Source organism: Acartia tonsa, chromosome 2 (assembly GCF_053477335.1).
Source record: "Acartia tonsa isolate MP-2025a chromosome 2, ASM5347733v1, whole genome shotgun sequence".
Lineage (NCBI taxonomy): Eukaryota > Metazoa > Arthropoda > Copepoda > Calanoida > Acartiidae > Acartia > Acartia tonsa.
The window spans coordinates 25,508,827-25,528,521 of NC_137261.1; the positions used below are offsets into that span (position 1 = coordinate 25,508,827).

Consider the following 19,695-nt stretch of genomic DNA (forward strand, 5'->3'; position numbering starts at 1 on the left):
ACAAATGTTACCATACCTCCAACTTTTCTCTCAATAAAGGCTTCATTATTTTTGTGTTCATACAGGCATCAGAAAAAGTTGTCATCTTTATCATTTTCTCTTTTAGGTAAAATCAAAAATTATATTTGATTATTATGTAGTTAAAATTTAAATAACACAAAAGAATTTTTTTCTTGGCTTTTTTGCTGCCAAATTATTTTAGATTATAATGTAATCAATATATTTATAAGTAATATGTAATAATTAATTGTAAATAATGCATTTATAGATATTATATAAATATTATATTTAAGATTCTAAGTATCAAATTGAAGGGAGACTGGATTAATGTAGAATTCCCTCAAAACCAAGTATTTAGTATATAATATAGAAAAATCAGAAAAAACTTACTATAAATAAATATTTGAAAGCTCAATTGAAATGAGTATCCAATTCTTAATGTTGAAACAAACTTTTTTTTCTAAGATTAAAGTCTTTGGTGAGTCAAAAATTTACACTTAAAAAAATGTTGGCAAAAAAAGAAGCTGTTTCTAGTGCCTATATAAAGAATTTACGTCATACAATACAAATGACCAATTATGGGCCAAACACAGACTAAATTACCAATGGTAGGCCAGTATTCATTTTAATTGAGCAAAAGAAGTCCAATTTGACGTAATTTGTATAGACACTATAAACAGCTTCCAAAAAATGAAGTTTAAGCTGTTTAGGATGTAGGATGTTTCTAAATGTACTAGAAACCTGATTTAAGTAATTCAAACATTAATCCTGTCTCCCTTTATTATTCTAAAATTGTGTTGTTATATAGTTTACTAATATTGTAATCAGTAATCATAAACTATACTATTTGTAAATAAATAAGTAAATACAGGGTGTACAATTTTAAAAATATAAATTTTTCTCTGAATCGTAATGAAAGAAGAAAAGAGATACCCTGTATTTATAATCAGTTCTAAACTATTTTTATTGTAAAACTGCTTGGCTCATTTAATATGCTAGTCAGGTTATACACTTTAAATTGAAATAAAATTCATATGTCCTTTTAAATAAAAAAATACAGCGAAAGAACTTTTTTCAATTTTTATTTTTCAAAATAATATAATTTATAACTTGACTAAAACTTTTGAAATGTATTTGCTTGACAATCTTATGTATTCTTTCAGTTAAAAAAAAATTACATTGAACTAACTTATCTAAATTTTGTATTTTTTCCCTCGACCTATTAGTGCTACTAAAACTTTAACTATGCAAGCCAAAATCATTAACTTATTGATGACATATTATTTTTTGTTTGTTTTAAAACTTCTGCATAAAAAGAAAATGTGAAAATAAGCTCAATTCTTCAATATTAAGGACACAATTTCTTACAGTGTGCCACTTCTTATAACTGCAGATATTTCTTTGTCCAATTCTATGTGGGTTCCTGTATATTTTTGAAACACTTATGTTACAGTTAAATATTGCAACTCTATCCTGCAAATGAGATGTTTCATCTAAAAAAACATGGCTTTTGGAATCTAAAATCTTAATTGTAGAAGAATGAGAAGCTGTTTTAACATTTTACCTTTTCATATTTTTAACCTTTGTGGATATTTTTTGCAAAACCTTTTTATCAACAAAATTATTTATCCAAAGAAAATATTCAATATTTTATTTGCTTTAAATGATTATTTTACGCACAATGGATATTATTTTAGTGCCTTTTTATGTTAACTAAATGTGCTATGCTAAAAATAGTCCAATAGATATAATTTTTATAGGAAAGGAAAATTTTTACACTCTCATACAACAGGTATACGACAAATCACTCAATTTTCCTTTCCATGAAATTTTAGATTCTGCTAAAAATGTAATTTTTATGAAGGTCATAATTTTGTGTGATTATTATTATGATTATTATTAGATAATACTTTAAATAAAATAAAGTACACACTATATTATAAGTTGTTAATTTCTAATAAAGGTAATGTGGTTATAAGTCTACTTAGGAATAAAAGATTTCTCTTAAAAATTAGTTTTGATTTGTTGACTATCTAAATATCTATTATTTATTTTTATTGTATGGTGAATATGTATATTATATAACACATTAGACAAAGTTTAATTAGAAAACATTGACATAATTTTCATGTAATCTTATCTAGTTAATCAACATCAACCCCATTTAGAAATATAGGCATCCTATAATATAAAGTAGTAAAGTTTTTTTTTTGTCTGAAGCTAAATATTTCAGAAAGTAATAGTCTGAATTATTTGTACTTTATAAATGCCTTTGGGTGGTTTTAGGATATTTTTCTAACCCCCTTTCCCCTTCCCTAGAATCTAGGGGCGAGACAACTAGTACAACATAAGGTGTTGACCATTGTTTTGTTTGTACTTTCGAATTGCCAAATTGCATATTATATATCATTGGTCCTATTTCTTACACATTATTATATATGACTACATTATGCATATTGATTGTATAATATATTTGAAATATTAAGTCTAGATATTTCAAATCATCTAGGGAGAAAGTGTTCAGTAAGTAAAAATAAAATGATTTTTTATAACAGCAATTTATTGGCTAATTGCCTCTTTGACAAGAACATTGATGGGCTCGGAATATTTAAACCTTTTTGGCTCAGGTACTAAACAATTTTATAAATTAGACAGATTTACATAAATCAAACTTCATAAATTTAATTAGATATTTTTAAATGTCCTCTAATCAAAAAATGTCCTAAATCATCTTTTTTAAAACTTTCTACTTGTGCCTCCCCTTCAGCCTTTAGGAAATGATAAGGGTGAGTAAAAAAACAGCTAAAAATTCAAACAATGTTACTCAAAATACATCCGTATCAGAGTAGGCAATGAGAAATCTTAGACAATAGATAAAGAAAATAACATAACATAATTTACAATCATAATTCTCAAATTAAGATTATAAAACCTAGATATTTATCCCTGATTTATTCTTAGAAATTATTGCACAATTGAAGATGAAATATTCACCCTTCCAGTTCCAACATTTGTCTCAAATATTTCAATTTAACTTATACAATTATTTTTATCCTGCAAGATTTAGGAATTCTTTTACTTTTTACAACATAAAGTAGTATGGGTATTTTGTTTGTACGTTAAGATCTCGCATTGATTGAGTTGTTCACTTTTTGGAAGCCTCACATTGCTCTCAAGATGGTTTTAGTCTAGAGTATTTGTTAACTGAAGTCTTTGAATAGTTTCAGGCAATTTTCTGCAGCCTTCTTTCCCTGTGGAATACAAAGCCTTAAGATGCAAAGCAACTAGTAATTATACAAAAATATATAAAAAACATTTCTTTATAATCATTGTATGGTATAAGTGGTAAGATGTCTCTGTGTATGTCTATCATTCAAACAACTTTAAGACCAATGGCTATATTCTTTTAAGTGAAGTTTTATATTATTCCTTCGAATGCATTTTAAAACATTTACACTACACAGAAGCTGGCATTAATGTCTATGGACATGATTGTACTTGGTATAACCTTTAGCTTGGATTCAAAAAGCAGAAAATACAGCAAGCAATGGTATACTCTGACAGGACTTGACAGGACAATGATAGCACTTACATTTGCTATCATTGTGAAAATTTATATACAATATACATATCTACTTTTTAAAAGCGAAGATTTTCTATAATAAGGGTCGGTCCGTACGTCCGTCCGTCATTTTTAATTAATTTAGGCATGTTAGAATTGTCCTATCGATTTCAAACTTTACATGTCGATTCCTGTAGTAGTTAGATACGATTTAAAAGGAGACTCGACAAAGTGTCCGACAAAATGAGCCGCGTGACGCCAATAGATCTTATTAGGGGGTTTCCATTCCCACTTCTCCTCTCATCTTTCCCTTTTATGTCGTCACACGGCTCATTTTTTTCAGACACCTTGTTGAGTCTCTTTAGAAAGCGTAGCAACTCTATAATCATTACCAGAATGTCCGAACGTCCATTTTAAACATGCTAATTTTTTACTTTTTTAACAACAAATTTTTATGTGATCTAATTTTCAGATTGTTCTGATTTTTGGTATACTGATTCCTAGGACAACAAAGTACAATATTATGAGCAAAGCAACTCTATAATCAAGTCATAAAAATGTAAGTATGTCCATAAACATTATCCTGTATCAAGAAGTTTTTCAACAAATTTACTCACAATTTTGCTTTGACTCTTATTCATTTATATTCTAATTATTCAGTTCTGACACTATACAAGTGTTAATGTCCGTTTGTCCTACCATTTCAGAGCTTCGCTTTTATTGATGTTGTCATCCTTGTTATACTACTAAAAACAATTGAATAATTCTAAAGGAGGAAAACAGGATGTAGAAAAAAATATGCTTGGCATTTCACATATTTCATTAAATATTTAAGAGCTAACCAAAACAAGTAGAAAAAGCTTACATTATTATTCTAATTATTTTCCTTTTACCTTCTTCTCCTACAGTAACTGGATGTATGTTTGTATGTCCATAAGCTAAAAGGGTGATGTTACTTGTAATTATAAAGCTTGCCAAAAAATACCCAAAAATATGTAAAAATAAAACACAAAATCCTTCTGTTCATTTTATATCATAATACTTAATTTTATCTAAAGCAAATATAACATTATATGTTTTTAATCTCATTTTTAATATTTCTATTGGAAAGTATTTACACACAATTTCTATTTCAATGTTAATATTTATATATCCATTGTCTATATAGCTAGCCTAGATAACTGAGGTTACTATTTCATATCTTTATACAAGAGAGGATATAGAATTCTTATCAAGTGTTTTCATATGGAAATTTCTTGTCTCTTTTCCAACCATTTTGGTTTCTTTTCACAAATAAAATCTTACACTTTATGTCTTTTCTATTTTCCCCTTTTTTCTTTCTCTTTTAAAACAATTGAGAGAGAGGGAGATAGAAAAGAGAGAGTGAGAGATAGTTGACTTTAAATATTTATAAATATTGGCGCAGAGAATTTAACAAAATTTAAAGATTTTCCAGAATTGTAATTTAAACTAGCAAAATATTCTTCAATATACAATATATAAAGTATTTTAAATAGAAATATTTATTAAAATTCATGATTTTTCATTTAAATATCATGTAGTTTAAATTAAATGTTTTAATGTTGTCTAGTTGTCTTTGAGGTGAAAGGATCCCCATCCATCTCTCCTACATCATACAACTCTCAGCTGACTGTCAGTTTGACCGCCCGCGCCAAACAAACCCACCCAACAAACAAGCTTTGTTCCACAGTAACCCACATATCATCAATCAAAGATAAGTTAAAACCTGTTATTAAATTATTTACTGTGAAACTTGTGTTATAATTTAGACGCATTTCTTTTCCTTAAGATTGTTTTTCTCCTTTTGGTATATAAAACTTTTAAGTGATTTAACTTGTTATAGTAAATCATTATGCCAGAAAGTTCTGCCGCTAATAATGACTTTCCACCCCCCAACCCCCCCCTGTCTTTTGATAACCTTTCTAGGGTTAGGACCAACTCTGTTAAAAGGAAAAAAACTTCTGAGTCATCCCTCGACTGCTCGGGGCTCACCTTTGACAAGTTTATAGAAATTACAGATATTACCAAAAAAATAGCAGAAGAATTAGATCTGCAATGCACCACGGCGGAGGGAAATAGGAATGCTAAGGATAAGTTTATATCACCCATTAAAAACTGGCTCTCCGAACTTGAAAGTAAGCTTACTGATGTTGCTAAACTTACCTTCTCAATGGCTTCATCCAATTTAGAATTGAAAGAACGCCTAGATAAGCTTGAAGCTACGATTGCGTCCAATGTAGCTACAGGTGACTTAGTCTCTGATATCGAAAAATCGGCAAAGTACAAGGACTTTTGCAATGAAACCATGAACTGCAACTTACTTACAAAGGTTCCTAACTTAGATTTAGGTTCCAGCGTTGATGGCAAAGGTACCCCTATACTAGATGTTATCAAACAAAAACTCAACAATACCCTCCCTGCTAATACTCTGAAAGATATTACAATAACCCCACTTGCCAAAGAAACTGTTGAAAAAAGTGGCAAATTTGTAGTCCCCGTCCTGTTTAAAGCAAACTCAAAGGCAGAAAAAGACGCTCTTGAAAAAGTCCTTAGAAACCACTTTGATACTAACTTTCATTGGCCTAAAATGCTTTTTCCAATTGTTAAGGACATTAGGAATCAGTTGTCAGTGACCAAAAATGAGAAAATTGATCTTACAAACAAGCAAATACTGATAAGACCTAGCTCTACGGGTAGATCGCTAACTGTCTCATACAGGGAGGGTTTCAACTCTAAATGGCAGCTTCTAGAAAGTATTAAAACTCCTGCTCCAAAAAGCTTTCTTGATAATACAAAATTCACGCAACCTTGCGTTAGCAAATTTACTGATTTAAAAATTTAAAAGTATACCCCTCTTAATGTGTGCACTCTTTGTATGTTCATCTTTTGGATATAAAATCAATGTCTACTTTTTATGAAAAAAATATTAGAAAATTGATTAATTCTCGTTTGACTGTTTTATCTAGTAACACTTCTGTAATTTCCTTTTCTGTCAATTTTATATTTTTTTCCCAAGTAAAAATACCAATAGAATACTCTACCACCCCCTCTTATATTCTCACCCCCTCACTCTCTCCCCCCCCCCCTTATTGTCAGTTCCCCTTTCTACCTTGCTCTATACATCATTCTATACGCGTCGCTCGAGTGTAAAGGATTGGACCTATTGTACATTATTGTAGTCTTATGTTAACTAGTTGTGTTGTACACTCTTTTTTCTATGTTGACTTTTCCCTCTTATTATTATTTCTCTGTAAAACCTTTTTAGTTATCTTAAACTACGTTTTGTGTGATTCGATTTTTATAAAGTTGACCCATAATGTTTTTAACTTCTATTCAGTGTATGTCATCAAATGGTTAGGATTTTCAAAGAATTATTGTTTTTATTGCTTCCATGAACCACTATTTTCTATGTCTCTTTCAAACGTATATGTGTTTACAGATATTATCCACGTTTATAACCAAAGTAAACTATGGCATACCAGCGTAATTACAATTATAATCACCGTGGCTACTCTCCTGCTGTCTTTTTTAATGGTAAGTAAATTCTTTTTCATAGAAGTGTTGTTTAAAAAAAATGTCTTCTCTAGATTTTGATGAATTCGTTATATCCCCCCCTCCCCCAGTTGTCGAGCATGAAATAAACATGTATAGCCTTGAAAATATTAAAATTCTATCTCAAAATTGCAATAGTCTGAACCTCAGCTCAAATAATATTAACAGGGATCAAGGGAAATGTAGTATTAAACTTAATGCTATTCTTAAGAATAAGGCCAACATTATCTGTCTACAAGATACTAGAGTCTCAAAATATGAAAGTACTTTAAAAAATCTGCTTCTATTAAACAAATACGGTTCCTTTAAAGTTTTTTTAAATAGCTCTCTTAGTGAGAGAGGAGTTGTAACACTCATCAATAATAATACTCCACACACTATTTTTAAACTCTACAAATCTCATTGTCAAAATATTATAATGTTAGATATGTCAATTAATAATTGTAGATTCCTTCTAATTAATTGTTATGCTCCTACTCAAAATGAAAATCGTAACTTTTTCCCCTCACTTAAGCTTAAAATTAATCAAATAGGTATTAAAAAATTTTGCATTATGGGTGATCTCAACGCATTGACCTGTAATTTACCCATAAATTTAAACAATATTTTAAGTAATTATGAAGTTCTAAATATGGTAAATATTCCAAATCCTATTCATACAAATTACTTAGTACAATGGTTAAATGAAGATTTTTGTGTCGACAAATTTAGAATTTTATACCCCAACTCTAGAATGTTCAGTTATATTCCTTTCAACAATTTGGCTGTAAATAGAAGCAGAATAGATCACTGTCTAGTCAGTAACGAATTCAGTCCTCTTATAGCAAATGTTCAGTACTACGATAGATCTTCTAAATTTTTTGATCACAAACCTATTATGGTAGTTGGAAAGAAAAAAAACACTACAAACTCTAAATCTATTGATCCGTCACTATTAAAAATAAAGTTTCTTTATGACACTGTCAAGTTTGAAGTTTTGCATTTTTTTGTCTCTCATTTTAATATTCCTGATAGAAATAACCTTGAACGTCAATTAGATATTATACAGTCCTTATCCAGAACCTTGCAATGTCTTGAAGCTTATATTAAAATTCATCCTAAAGACTTACTCATTACTGAATGGATTAATGACTATCAGCACCAATTTATTAACATGTGTAATAACTTTCCACCTATAACATACTTTCTAAGATATGATTCCCTTTATGAATATGATGCTATCCTTGAAAGTTTACTTAATACTATTAAAAATACCACTATCTCTTTTCAAGCAAATTATCTGAAAAATTTAAGAAAGGAAAAACTCTCACTATCAAATGAACTTGCAGTATTGCGCAATAGCAACAAATTTTTTACCCATCGCTTTAAAATAGTTGAAGAAAAGTTGTTACACATGGAGCATCAAGAAAATCTAAGATATATTGAAGATAGTAGATACTTCTCTATCCTAAATTGCGAAAAACCGACAAAAAAATTTTCTGAACTTTTAAAAAATGAAAAAAATTATCATTCGCTTTCAAATATTAGGGACTATGATGGTAATGAGATAAAGTATGATACCGATAAGAAAAAGTTTATTTCTGACCACTTTAAAAAACAATTTAGTACACCTGCCTTCTCAGAAATTTCTATATCTGATTTTTTAGGTTGCGATATTAATGACCCCTCGTTAAACTCTTATAAACTTAATGCGGATGATAGGGATAGATTGGAACTTCCAATTGATATTGCTGAAGTAGAGGAAGTCCTAAAAAACGCAAATCTAAATAGTTCTGTTGGTCTTGATGGTATTCCTATGAAAGCTCTTGTTGTTTTTTGGGAACTTTTAAAAGATATTACTGTTCTTGCTTTTAATTCTATGTTTGATAAATCTAAATTAAAAGGACTGATGAATATCAGCAAAATAAAATTAATTGAAAAAGGGGGGGACAAAGATTTTACTAAAATTGGTAATTGGAGACCTATTGGTATTCAAACTAGTACATATAAACTTTACAGTGGTGTTATCAACTTAAGACTGAAATCAGTTATAGATAAAATTATTCATCCCTCTCAAAAGGCTTATTCTAAAGAACACTTTTTACATGAGTGTCTTATTAATATCTTTGAAATGATATCTAAATCAAATGCTACCCACTCCCCTCTAGCGTCTTTAATTATAGACTTTAGTAAAGCGTTTGATTCAATTTCTCATTCATATATAGAATCAATACTCAAATTTTCAAACTTTGGACCTAAATTCTGTAGTCTAGTCTCTTCAACTTTAAAAAACCGTAAGGCATGTATTTGGACAGAATTTGGTATAACACCAAATTTTGATACCGTAATAGGAGTCATTCAAGGTGATCTTCCCTCTCCAAACTTCTTTAAAGTTGCTGTAAATCCTTTGATTATCAAACTTTGTAAATCAACTGTTGTTAAAATACCTCGTGAAATTCCATATCGCTTCGACAGGAACACACATAAAGTCCCAGTAGTGAATGCTTTCGCTGATGATATGCAAAATTTTATGTCTCCAAAACCTAATGTCCTTCAAGAATGTTATAATATATTAAAGAACTTTGGCAAACTCTCTAACCTTAGAATAAACAACAATAAAACTACTATTGTCATTACTGGGGGTTTACCAAGCTTAGACTTCTTACGAAAAGTTAATGAACTTAATTTCACTTTAACAGATGAATTCTGCATCTTAGGTCTAAAACTCCATAAGTCTCTAGCAAATATTAATAATCTGTGGGAAAATACTCTTCTTAAAATCTGTCGGATTAGGAATTTCTGGAACATTTTCAACCTAAGCATACCTGGTCGTATAAATATTATCAAAACGTTCTTCTATTCGCAGCTTTCATTCTTAGGAGCAATTTTTGAACCACCAGAAAATTTCATTAATGAATTTAAAATATGTGTCATTAGCTTTTTAAAACAGGGAGGTAAAATTGCTAAAGATAGGATTTTTTTAGAAATTGATAAAGGTGGGCTTGGATTAGCAGATCCTTATGAATTCATATCAAGTTTAAAAGTAAATGTCTACATCAAAGGCCTGAAGTCCACTGATAGTTGGGGCTTGGAACTTAAATCCTTTTTAGCAAATCCTCTTGTCTCCCTTTCTACTCAAATTAATATAGTTAATAAACCTACTAATCCTATACTTTATAATCTGATCAAAGCTTTCATTAGATTCTGTCAATATTATTGGCTTTACCAAGGCAACATTCTAAATGCTCAAATAGTCGACAACTTTTTCTTTCTAGATGGTAATAATGCACAAATAAATAACTCTTTCTTCAACCCTAACACTTGGAGGCGTTCTCAAAACAATATTCAAAGTCTTGTAATTGCTGACTTTTTTGAGCCAAATGGAAATCTTTATAACTATGATGACTTTTGTCTAACAAACTCTGTCTTTATCACCCCAAACGAATTTATTAGGTTAAAGTATACACTTAGAGCGGCCATCAAAAAAGGCAGAAATAAAATTAATCTTCCGTCCAATTCTATATTAACATTCCTTGCTAACCCCAAAAACAGAGCAAAAGATTATAGGTTATATTCTATTCCATCCTCTCATAACATTCAGAAATGTAAACCTATGAAATCCAGATATTTGTGGGCTGAACTACCAATAGATATTGATAGAGAAAAATTTTTTTACCCTATGTGGGGAACATCTTTTCTCCCGATGAGTATAAAAGACTTTGCTTTTAAAATAATAAATAATCAACTTAATTTTAACGCCAACCTATCAAAATTTAGTACTACAAATATTGATCCCTCTTGTATTCAATGTATTTTATCAAATACTTTACCAGCCCCAAGAGAAACATCGCGTCATTTTTTTCTTTTTTGTCCTACAAATGTTAGAATTATGGAAACATATTTTAATAGTTTTCTTCAAAATCGATTAATTGCATGGGATTCATCCTTTTGTTTGCTTGGAGCTCATACAAATTTACCCTTTTTTAAAAAACTGGTATTAAATACCGAAATAATCTTAGTTTCTTATTTTCTTTTTGAATGCAGGAAAAATAAAATCACTCCCCTTTTTAACAACCTATCCAATTTTACTGATCTATACAGGGAAACCTTTCTAAAATTTCCAAAATATTTGAAATGCTGGCAAAAATGGAACTCTACCTAAAATATGGATACATAAACTATTAAGCACTTGTCAATAACCCTTTTACATTCAGGTGTCAGAACTATTGGTTTTTCTTCTAGAAGTTTAACAATATTTTCTTTTACAGGTTTTCCAGAGGAGTAAAAATGCCTTACCCACACCCTTTTACAAAAAATGTTCAGTTAAATGCATTATCCTTTCATCTCTTCTTTTTTTTTTAGGAAATGGTGCGAGTAGAGGATTCCAGGGATACCCCTACAGACCAGTTAACACCTACAGACAAGCTCACTCGAATGGTCCTGCGCACCCCATGCCATCCCACAGCAACCCTCGCTACAGGCCTCCCTTCCCTATCAACTCTCCCTCTCAAAGGTTTAAAAGTCCCTTCCCTTTAAATAGAGGCTTAAAGAGATCAAGCAGCCCTTTAGATTTGGATCATAGTAAAAAAAGTAAGGTAAATAACAATGCCGTCAAACCTGAGTTCTGGGGCGTACAGAGCATTTGTATAAAGGAGGAAGGTGGGGAACTTTTTGTCTGCAACTCCAGGTCAGCCCCTCCCTGCTCCCCTATCCTGTCTTCAGATCCCCGTTCATCAAAAACTGCTATTTCTCTCCCCTCAACAAAAAAGTTTCCCTTCTTTGACAACCTTCAAAGTTTCTCATTGTCTTGTTCTTTTTTTGGAAATAACTGTACTGCTTGTAATCTTCTTAATGGTAATCATTCAATAGCCAAACAAAACGTGTTTCTGTTAGGTGACCAATTTATCCCCCCAATAGTTGGAAGTCAAAAAGAGTGTGTCCCTACTATTAGAATAAGTAACCCTACTTTTGAAACTCTTAAAGAGTCCTTAAGAGCACAGAAAAAAAACGGGTTGGGTAAAAATGAGGGAGGGGTTGCCCTGGTATCCATTCTTTCTTATCTAATTAATGTTGGGGCCACAGAATATTTATCTAAATTGGGTGAATTTTCTGAGTGGGTTAAAGCAGAAATGGGATGGGAGGTTGTCCCGTTTGTCACCCCCTACCCCCACGGATTCCCTGAGCACGCCCTCATTACTATTCAGCAATTTTTGTCTGTAATAAAAGCAAAATTTTTAGGCGATTTTATGGGTGGTGTGGAAAACAAATTTTCAATGTGGAAACCTTTCTCAATTGCTTGCAGGGAATTAGGTATGGACAAAAAAATCTTGCCTGTCCCCCCCATCTCCTTTATCAAGAATAACAAAACAATCACAATCCAATGTGATAGTGAAGTTTTCTTAGGCTCTACCAAACCAAATACTTTGATAGAATCTACTTTTCTTCCTTTACTTTTTAACCAATTGCGTTGCGTATCTCCCCCTTCCTCCCCCCTCACTATCCCAAGCTCTGACGCCCTCTTGGGTGGTTTCTCCGGTAGTACAAACACCCCTCCCATAACTAAAACAAAACTTGTTCTTTTGGGCACCTCAATTCTGAAAAACTGTGTTGAAAAAATTAAGGATTCTGCAACTAACTCGGGTTTTGACGTCATTGATTTATGTAAAGGTGGAGATTTTTTTAACAATATTAAAGGGATTAAATTACCAATATCGTCCAATACAAATGACACTTTAGTTTTACTCTTTTTGGGAAATCATATTTTTAGCAAAAGTAACCATTTCAAGAAAGATGGTGTTTACCATTTGGAAAACCCAAAATTTTTAACGGATAAACAAATTAATAGTCTTATTGCTGAAACTTGCAATCTCATCTCAGATATACAGTTAGGTTTTAAAGGTAAAATAAAGCTGTTTGGTCCTTTGCCTCGTTTTTCTCGCAACTGTTGTTCAACCCCTCACCACCTTATTACCCCCTCCTTCCCTTTCGATTCCACGGGGGAATATATTCTGTATTTAAATAAATTTATGGCTTTTCATCCCCTGTTAAAAATAGAGAAAGTTGAATTTATCCCCCCAACTGCAATTTTTGGCCGCACCCTTCCGGTTCCATTCACCCATGACCTGGTCCACCCCACAGTAGCAGCCACGAACACCCTATCCTCCTATCTCAAGACCATCAGCATCAAGCGGGTCACCTCTCTACCTGTCATCAACAGGAAGGAATCAGAATCTTTCTACAGCTGGGTTACAGCCTTAAAAAAACCAACCCTGTATCACACCCCCTCATCATCACCCAGTAGTCAAACACGGACCTTGACATCAGGCACCTCAACCAGTACCGTCAATATAGATGACTCATCACTTTCAACATCTCAAGCATCACATATACACCACCAGTCAACTATCCCCGATCCTTCGCTGCTTTCGGACGATGAAACCTCCGATATGGAACTAAGCAAAGAAGACCTAGCTGCAGCATTGGCATCACTAGACATGTCTTTTGACTAAAAATTAAACTGTAATTTTAAAACTGTAATTTTAAAATTTATTCAAAGGGGACTATCCACGAACTCCTCTTTTAAACCCCAAAAAAAAAATCATATTTTCACTGTATGAAACCTTGTGTGTTTTTATATTATTATTTAATTTTTCTTTGTTGTGAATCATCAATAAAATACATAATAATAATAAAGATTATAACCTTAAGGAACTAAATTTTAAATGCAATACATGGATCAAAACCAATTTTTTATTATCTTCAAAAATGCATTACTGGAATCTTTACTTAAAATTTAAAAAATTGTATTTAATTTCAGTTCAGAAAATCATGTTTTTCCCATGGCGTAGCTTATTGATAAATACGTACATTTGGAAGGAATTATAGAGTGGCTTTCTTAATGAACACAACAGCATTAAATGTATTATTAAAAGTATATTCTTTCTGAAATTTAAAAATCAAATATTATATTACTTTGTATTTTTTGGTTTAAACAAATAAAATTAATTAATTGACATATTTTTCTAGTCAAAATAATTTGATTAAAATATATTTGAAGTGATGTGTAAAAGATGTTAAAATATTAAAATTGTATGTTAGCCTAGTGGTATCAAGCATATTTACAACAGACAATTGCACAATACTGTATTTTTACATAATTAGGAATAATTTAGAAAAATCTCTTTTTATTTAGCTCATTATCAACGTCACTTTGTGTTTGGAGCCAAAAAATCACAATTGAAATATTGAAATTATATTTTGGATGGATTCTGTGGCCGCAAGGAATAGGATTGATAATAATTTTCTCGAAAAGTTACCATTTGTGCTAGTTAAAAGTCAGAAAATTAGAGTGTTTACTCTAACTATTGGTGTCGCGCACTTGACATATTAGCAGTAGGAACAAATTTTAATATCTTTTGATTGGTGACATGGAGTTAAGGCGAGATTCTAACCTATCACCTACCCGACGACGAGCGGATGCGCTACGGGTCTAAGATTGTAATGGTAAACCAAATTATATGGATTTAATCTATTACTTTGAAACTTCAAATATTTGACAAAAAAACAAAACTAAACAAAACGTTGGTTGTAAATTTGCCTGCTTTATTGGCCTACCTTCCCTAATATTAGGAAATATTTAGAAAACATGTTCAGTATCACATTTAGGAGCTACTACAAATTTTTTTAAAAATCTTTTACAAAATATGTAAGGTTTTGCTGTTTGATACTAAAACGCTGGTCAGTACTGGTTGATATGTGTGAAGCTAAATTATGATTAAGAAACGTTGGTAAAATCTTTAATACGAAAGTTTAGAGTAATTTTAATCAATAGCAATTAAACTCTTTCTCATAAATTTGATGGTCTAAAACTTGTCATGTAGTTATATTTTGCTCGTTGATACTTAAAATATAGCTATTAAAAAATCCTCGTATTTTCCCTTTGAGCAATTTTGTAGTAGCTGCATATTAAATGTTGTACACCCACTTACAAATTACAAATTTAATGCCACTGAGAACTTACAAAGTGGAAAATGATATTTGGTTATTTGGTCCAAATTTGCTAGAAAACTGTTTATATAACTTTTCAAACCTACAATGTGCCTTATATAGGACATATATTTTAAAAACTAAAACTAAGAAGTTTTTTTTGAGTATGAAATTCAAAACACAAATATTATACTTTAATTTTTTTGACAACATTTTCACGCTGTTATCAATGTATCAGTGTATCAATGTATCAGTTTCCCTCATTTACTATTTGGACCATAACAAACGAATATTTGGTGCTTATTGTAGGTTAGGTTAAGTAAAGTTAGAAAATCCTAGCATGGATAAGGCCAGTCAGAGTAAGAGCCCTTCCGTAGGGGCTAAAATTATGTATTTCATTCTTTAAAAATTTAAGAATAAGGTAGAGTGAAGGGGCGAAGGGCTGGGTGATGTTTCAGTGGTAAACTAATTTTAGTTAATTCAAAATATTTTTTTATTTTTGTCAGATGAAATATTCCAATCTATAAAATAGTTAGAATATTAAAATATTTGAATAAATTTCTAAATATATTTAAAATTAAATAATTTATAATAAAAAAGTCAAATATGATTAAAGTAAATTTCCATGAAATCACATATACATTATACATACATATACTATAAACAAGATCAGCGAAAAAATATCGATGAATATAGGCACACTTACCTTCTAATATTGTTTCAACCGTTTTGTAGAGGGCTACCTGTTCTACATACTATTGTATAATTTCATCTAATAAATGTACCCTTGAAATTGTCATGTTTCAAATTAGGTATAATAAAAAAGTTTTTAAATTGTTTAAGGGCATATACAAATTTTTAAAATTAGTAGGTCAAAAACTGAAAATTATTTTAAACAACTTAAAACATCATTTTTAACTGAAAGTGATTTTCTAAAAATTCAATATTAATACTTCTTAAAATTATTTTTGATAGTGTGAAAATATTATTTTGTGTATTTCTTACTTAAATAAAGTATAGAAATTTCTTGAAAATTGTCAACATATTCTCTGTCACCCACCTGCAGAGGACAATTTTTTCTTAAACCCAAACTTTTAACCATTATTATGACAGAACCAATGAAAATTTGCAAAACTTTTGGCAAACTATGCATATAGCAGGTTTGCGAAGAATTTTAAATCATATTCTTCTTTATTTATGCAAAAGTGAATATTTATGCCAAGGATTACTTAGGTAAGAGTTAGAAAATTATGTATATCATGTAAGTAACTGAATTGATCCAACGTAGGTTTTAGGCTATCTGGATACAAAATAATTTTTATTGCTTATAATCATAACAGCTTCGCAATAACCTTATACTTTTCGAGTATTTACTAACTTTTACTTTTATCTAAACTTAAACTTTGCTTTTAGATAACAAAAATGTATATGCATATGGAAATTTTCTTTAATGTAAATATAAAATTCTTATGGGATTAATAGAATTGATTAAAAATTTAGTTTTATTCTTTTCCATCAAATGTTTTGTTAACGTTAAACTGACTAAAATTGTAACATAATAAAATTAGGTATAAAAATTGTACTAGTATATCGAAATGTTACGGAGTATAATAATTAAGTTAAAAAAATAGATTACATACAGAATAAATACAGAATCAATTAGTTGGATATATACTTATAATTTGACTTATAGTTTATTCAACCACTAGCGGATACGCCTTGATGCCTCTATTGACTGTTTTTTTCTATTTTTCAATTATAGCTATTCTAAAGTAAAAATTATAAGTGCAATTTCTCATGGAGGTTGAAGGTACCCCCCTCCAAAGTAGTTAAAAGAAAATATCTTTCTGGCCAAATTTTCATCTAAGCTTTTGATTTTTTTTCTGTAAAAAACTTACTCCTATTTCTATGAGAAATATAAATGTACGGTAAATAATGTAAATGTAACACTTGGATAAGAGACTGCCTAATGAGTGTAATTATAGTCTACAAATTAATTAATAAAATAATTAAGTTATGTTTCTTATATCTTTCCTTTTCGTATACGAAGAGAAACTACTGTAAGATTCCAAATGTCCGTTGAACAATTGGAGGGTTTGTTGATTTTTTGCTGATTTTAATGTAAAACTTGAATTTTACGGTTGCTAATAAAAGTAAATTAAGAATATTTCTTCTATTGTTCAATATCTCACTTTGTGTTTTTTAAGTTCATTAGCTTTGTTACTTTAAGTTTTATTATGACTAGTTGCTTCGCCCCTAGCCTCTAGAGGAGGGCTGGAAAGGTTAGGAAATAACCGAAAACCACCCAAAAACAATAATAAATCTTTTTTGAGAGCTTTAGCCTCATAAAAAAATAAAACTTATCACTTTATATTATAGGTTAAAAAAAAATAAAGATAATGTAGACCTCTTAATATACTATGTGTATAACTGTTGGTTAAGTAATGAAATTAAAAATTATTATAGAACAAATATTTACAGTCAGATATGTACGCATTTAATTGTTACATAAGTACAATAACATCATCAAGTCAATTACGTCTTAGAAAAGATTCTTAGACTTATAAATTATTACATAGTATAAGTAAAGCTTATATAAATAGGCCTACTTTACAGACTGAATTACCAACGGAAGGCCAGTATACATATAATTGAGCTTTAGTAGGCCAGTATGACGTCACTTTTATATTGGCACTATAAAAATCCTCTAATTTTAACTTAAGATTTAAAAAAATAAATGTATGTTAAAATCAAATAATGACTTAGCCTAAAATGTTTTTCTCTGAAAAAGTAAATCTAACTGTCAAATATTGTTTACAATATTGTTTTTTCCCAGATGTCGAAAATATCCGGAAGATAAAAACAAGGAAAATTCTAAAGATCAGAAATGATTGTTATTTGTTGCTTCGAATTGTAGACAAATTCCACAGAGAGTAAAATGAAAAGATATAATATTAATTCAGGTTTTTTTTTAGCCACGAAGGTTGAAGTCTAGGTCAACAAAACCGGTTCTAATCCATCAGAAATAAATCAGATTCAGAGCCATAATGAATTTAAGTACGTATTTTCCAATCAGGTTGTTTTCCCCATATCATTTCTAAACACCATAAAACCAGAAAAAAACACACAGAAAACTAGCCCTTAAAGTGAACAAGCTTAGAAATTAAAACATTATTAGGTCTTGCTGTATATGGGCCAAGGCATGATTCAAAGCTTGAAGGTTAGACTGTCTGATTTTCTATAATAGAACACAATTTTATTTTCCAATGACTTGAAATGGGTTTCAGAGTCTTTTTAAATAGAATGATACAGTATGAGTCTAGACAGTAACTGACAATATAAAACTTAATAATAAAAAAGTAGACTACATTCATTAAAGAAATAATACCGACGAAAATATGAACATAAACAAAAAAGAGTAAAACCTAATATAATTTTGTAAGAAAGATTATTATAAATGTAAAACCTGTCGAAAAGTTGCATGTACAAATAAAGTAAAGTGTTTTTATCAAAAAGATTAAGATAATTTAATTGTGACAAATACTAAATTGCTGCAAAATTGTGTCATAAAAATGAGGGATTATACATCTCTTTTTTAGGGGTTTTCTTTCCCACTTCTTCTTTCATCTCCCTCATTTCATGACGTAACATGGATCATTTTTGACACAATTTTGCAGCAATTTGGTCTTTCTCTTAATTGTTCAAAATGGACTTTTGACTTTTCAAATTATATCCAACAGGAATCCATTTGCAAGGTTTCAAGTTAAAGAATTATCGGAAATGGAAAGACAGACGGACGTAGGACGACTAGAATTGCGGAAAAGCTATGCTTTTTAATATTTCTAGAATCCTCCTGGTCAGTTTGACATCTAATTGTTTTCCCACTAGATTTGGCAACTCAATCCAATTCCAATTTCATTAGGTCCTGTCCACTCATATATTAGACAAATCATTACAGTTTGATGTGAGAACAAAGACAATTTGGTCCGATTTACGCACTTTTTGCACAATAAACAAATACAATATTAAAAAATTTTAAGTTTTAAAGAAAAAAATACATTTTCCTTTTTTGTAACATAAAACTATGTTCTTGCTGTAACTTATTTTATTCTTTTGTTTTTGTCCAATTTTACTGTTTAAAGTCGACTTATATCTATTATATATAAAGTAGTAATATTTTCTTTGTCTGTGGCAAAGGATCTCGCTAACATCTAAACAGATATGGGTTGACTTTCACAGTGAAACTTTGTTTACATAAAGCCTCCTAATGTCTAAAGTCTTAAATAAATAAAGTATCATGTTGATATAAAAACAACACAGAAATATGAACTTACACATAATTAGTTCATTTAACTCACTGACCCTAAATTAGTCTACCTTTAAAAATATTTATTAATTGGGTATATGTTCTTTTTATTGGTCACTCTAAAATATCTCTAATTACAACAATTTACCTGGCGCTTTTAATTGAATTATTTCTGTAACATAAAAAGTTAAATTACAAAATTAAATGGCCTCGCCACATTTTGTCACATTATAATTAATTGAAATTAGGTGGACATGGTTAAAATTGGCAGGACTGATTGATTAATCAA

At 30.1% G+C, this 19,695-nt stretch overlaps 1 protein-coding gene and 1 long non-coding RNA gene across 2 annotated transcripts in view; one reads left to right on the forward strand and one right to left on the reverse strand.

Moving 5' to 3' along the window:
- LOC145312486 (muscle calcium channel subunit alpha-1-like) overlaps window positions 1-19,695 on the reverse strand; it is a 188,716-nt gene that overhangs the window by 34,197 nt on the left and 134,824 nt on the right. The window lies entirely within an intron of this gene.
- On the forward strand, window positions 6,715-13,677 carry LOC145307487 (uncharacterized). Its single transcript, XR_013875501.1, has 3 exons — window positions 6,715-7,117; window positions 11,477-11,627; window positions 13,175-13,677. It is a non-coding gene; the product is annotated as an uncharacterized LOC145307487 (long non-coding RNA).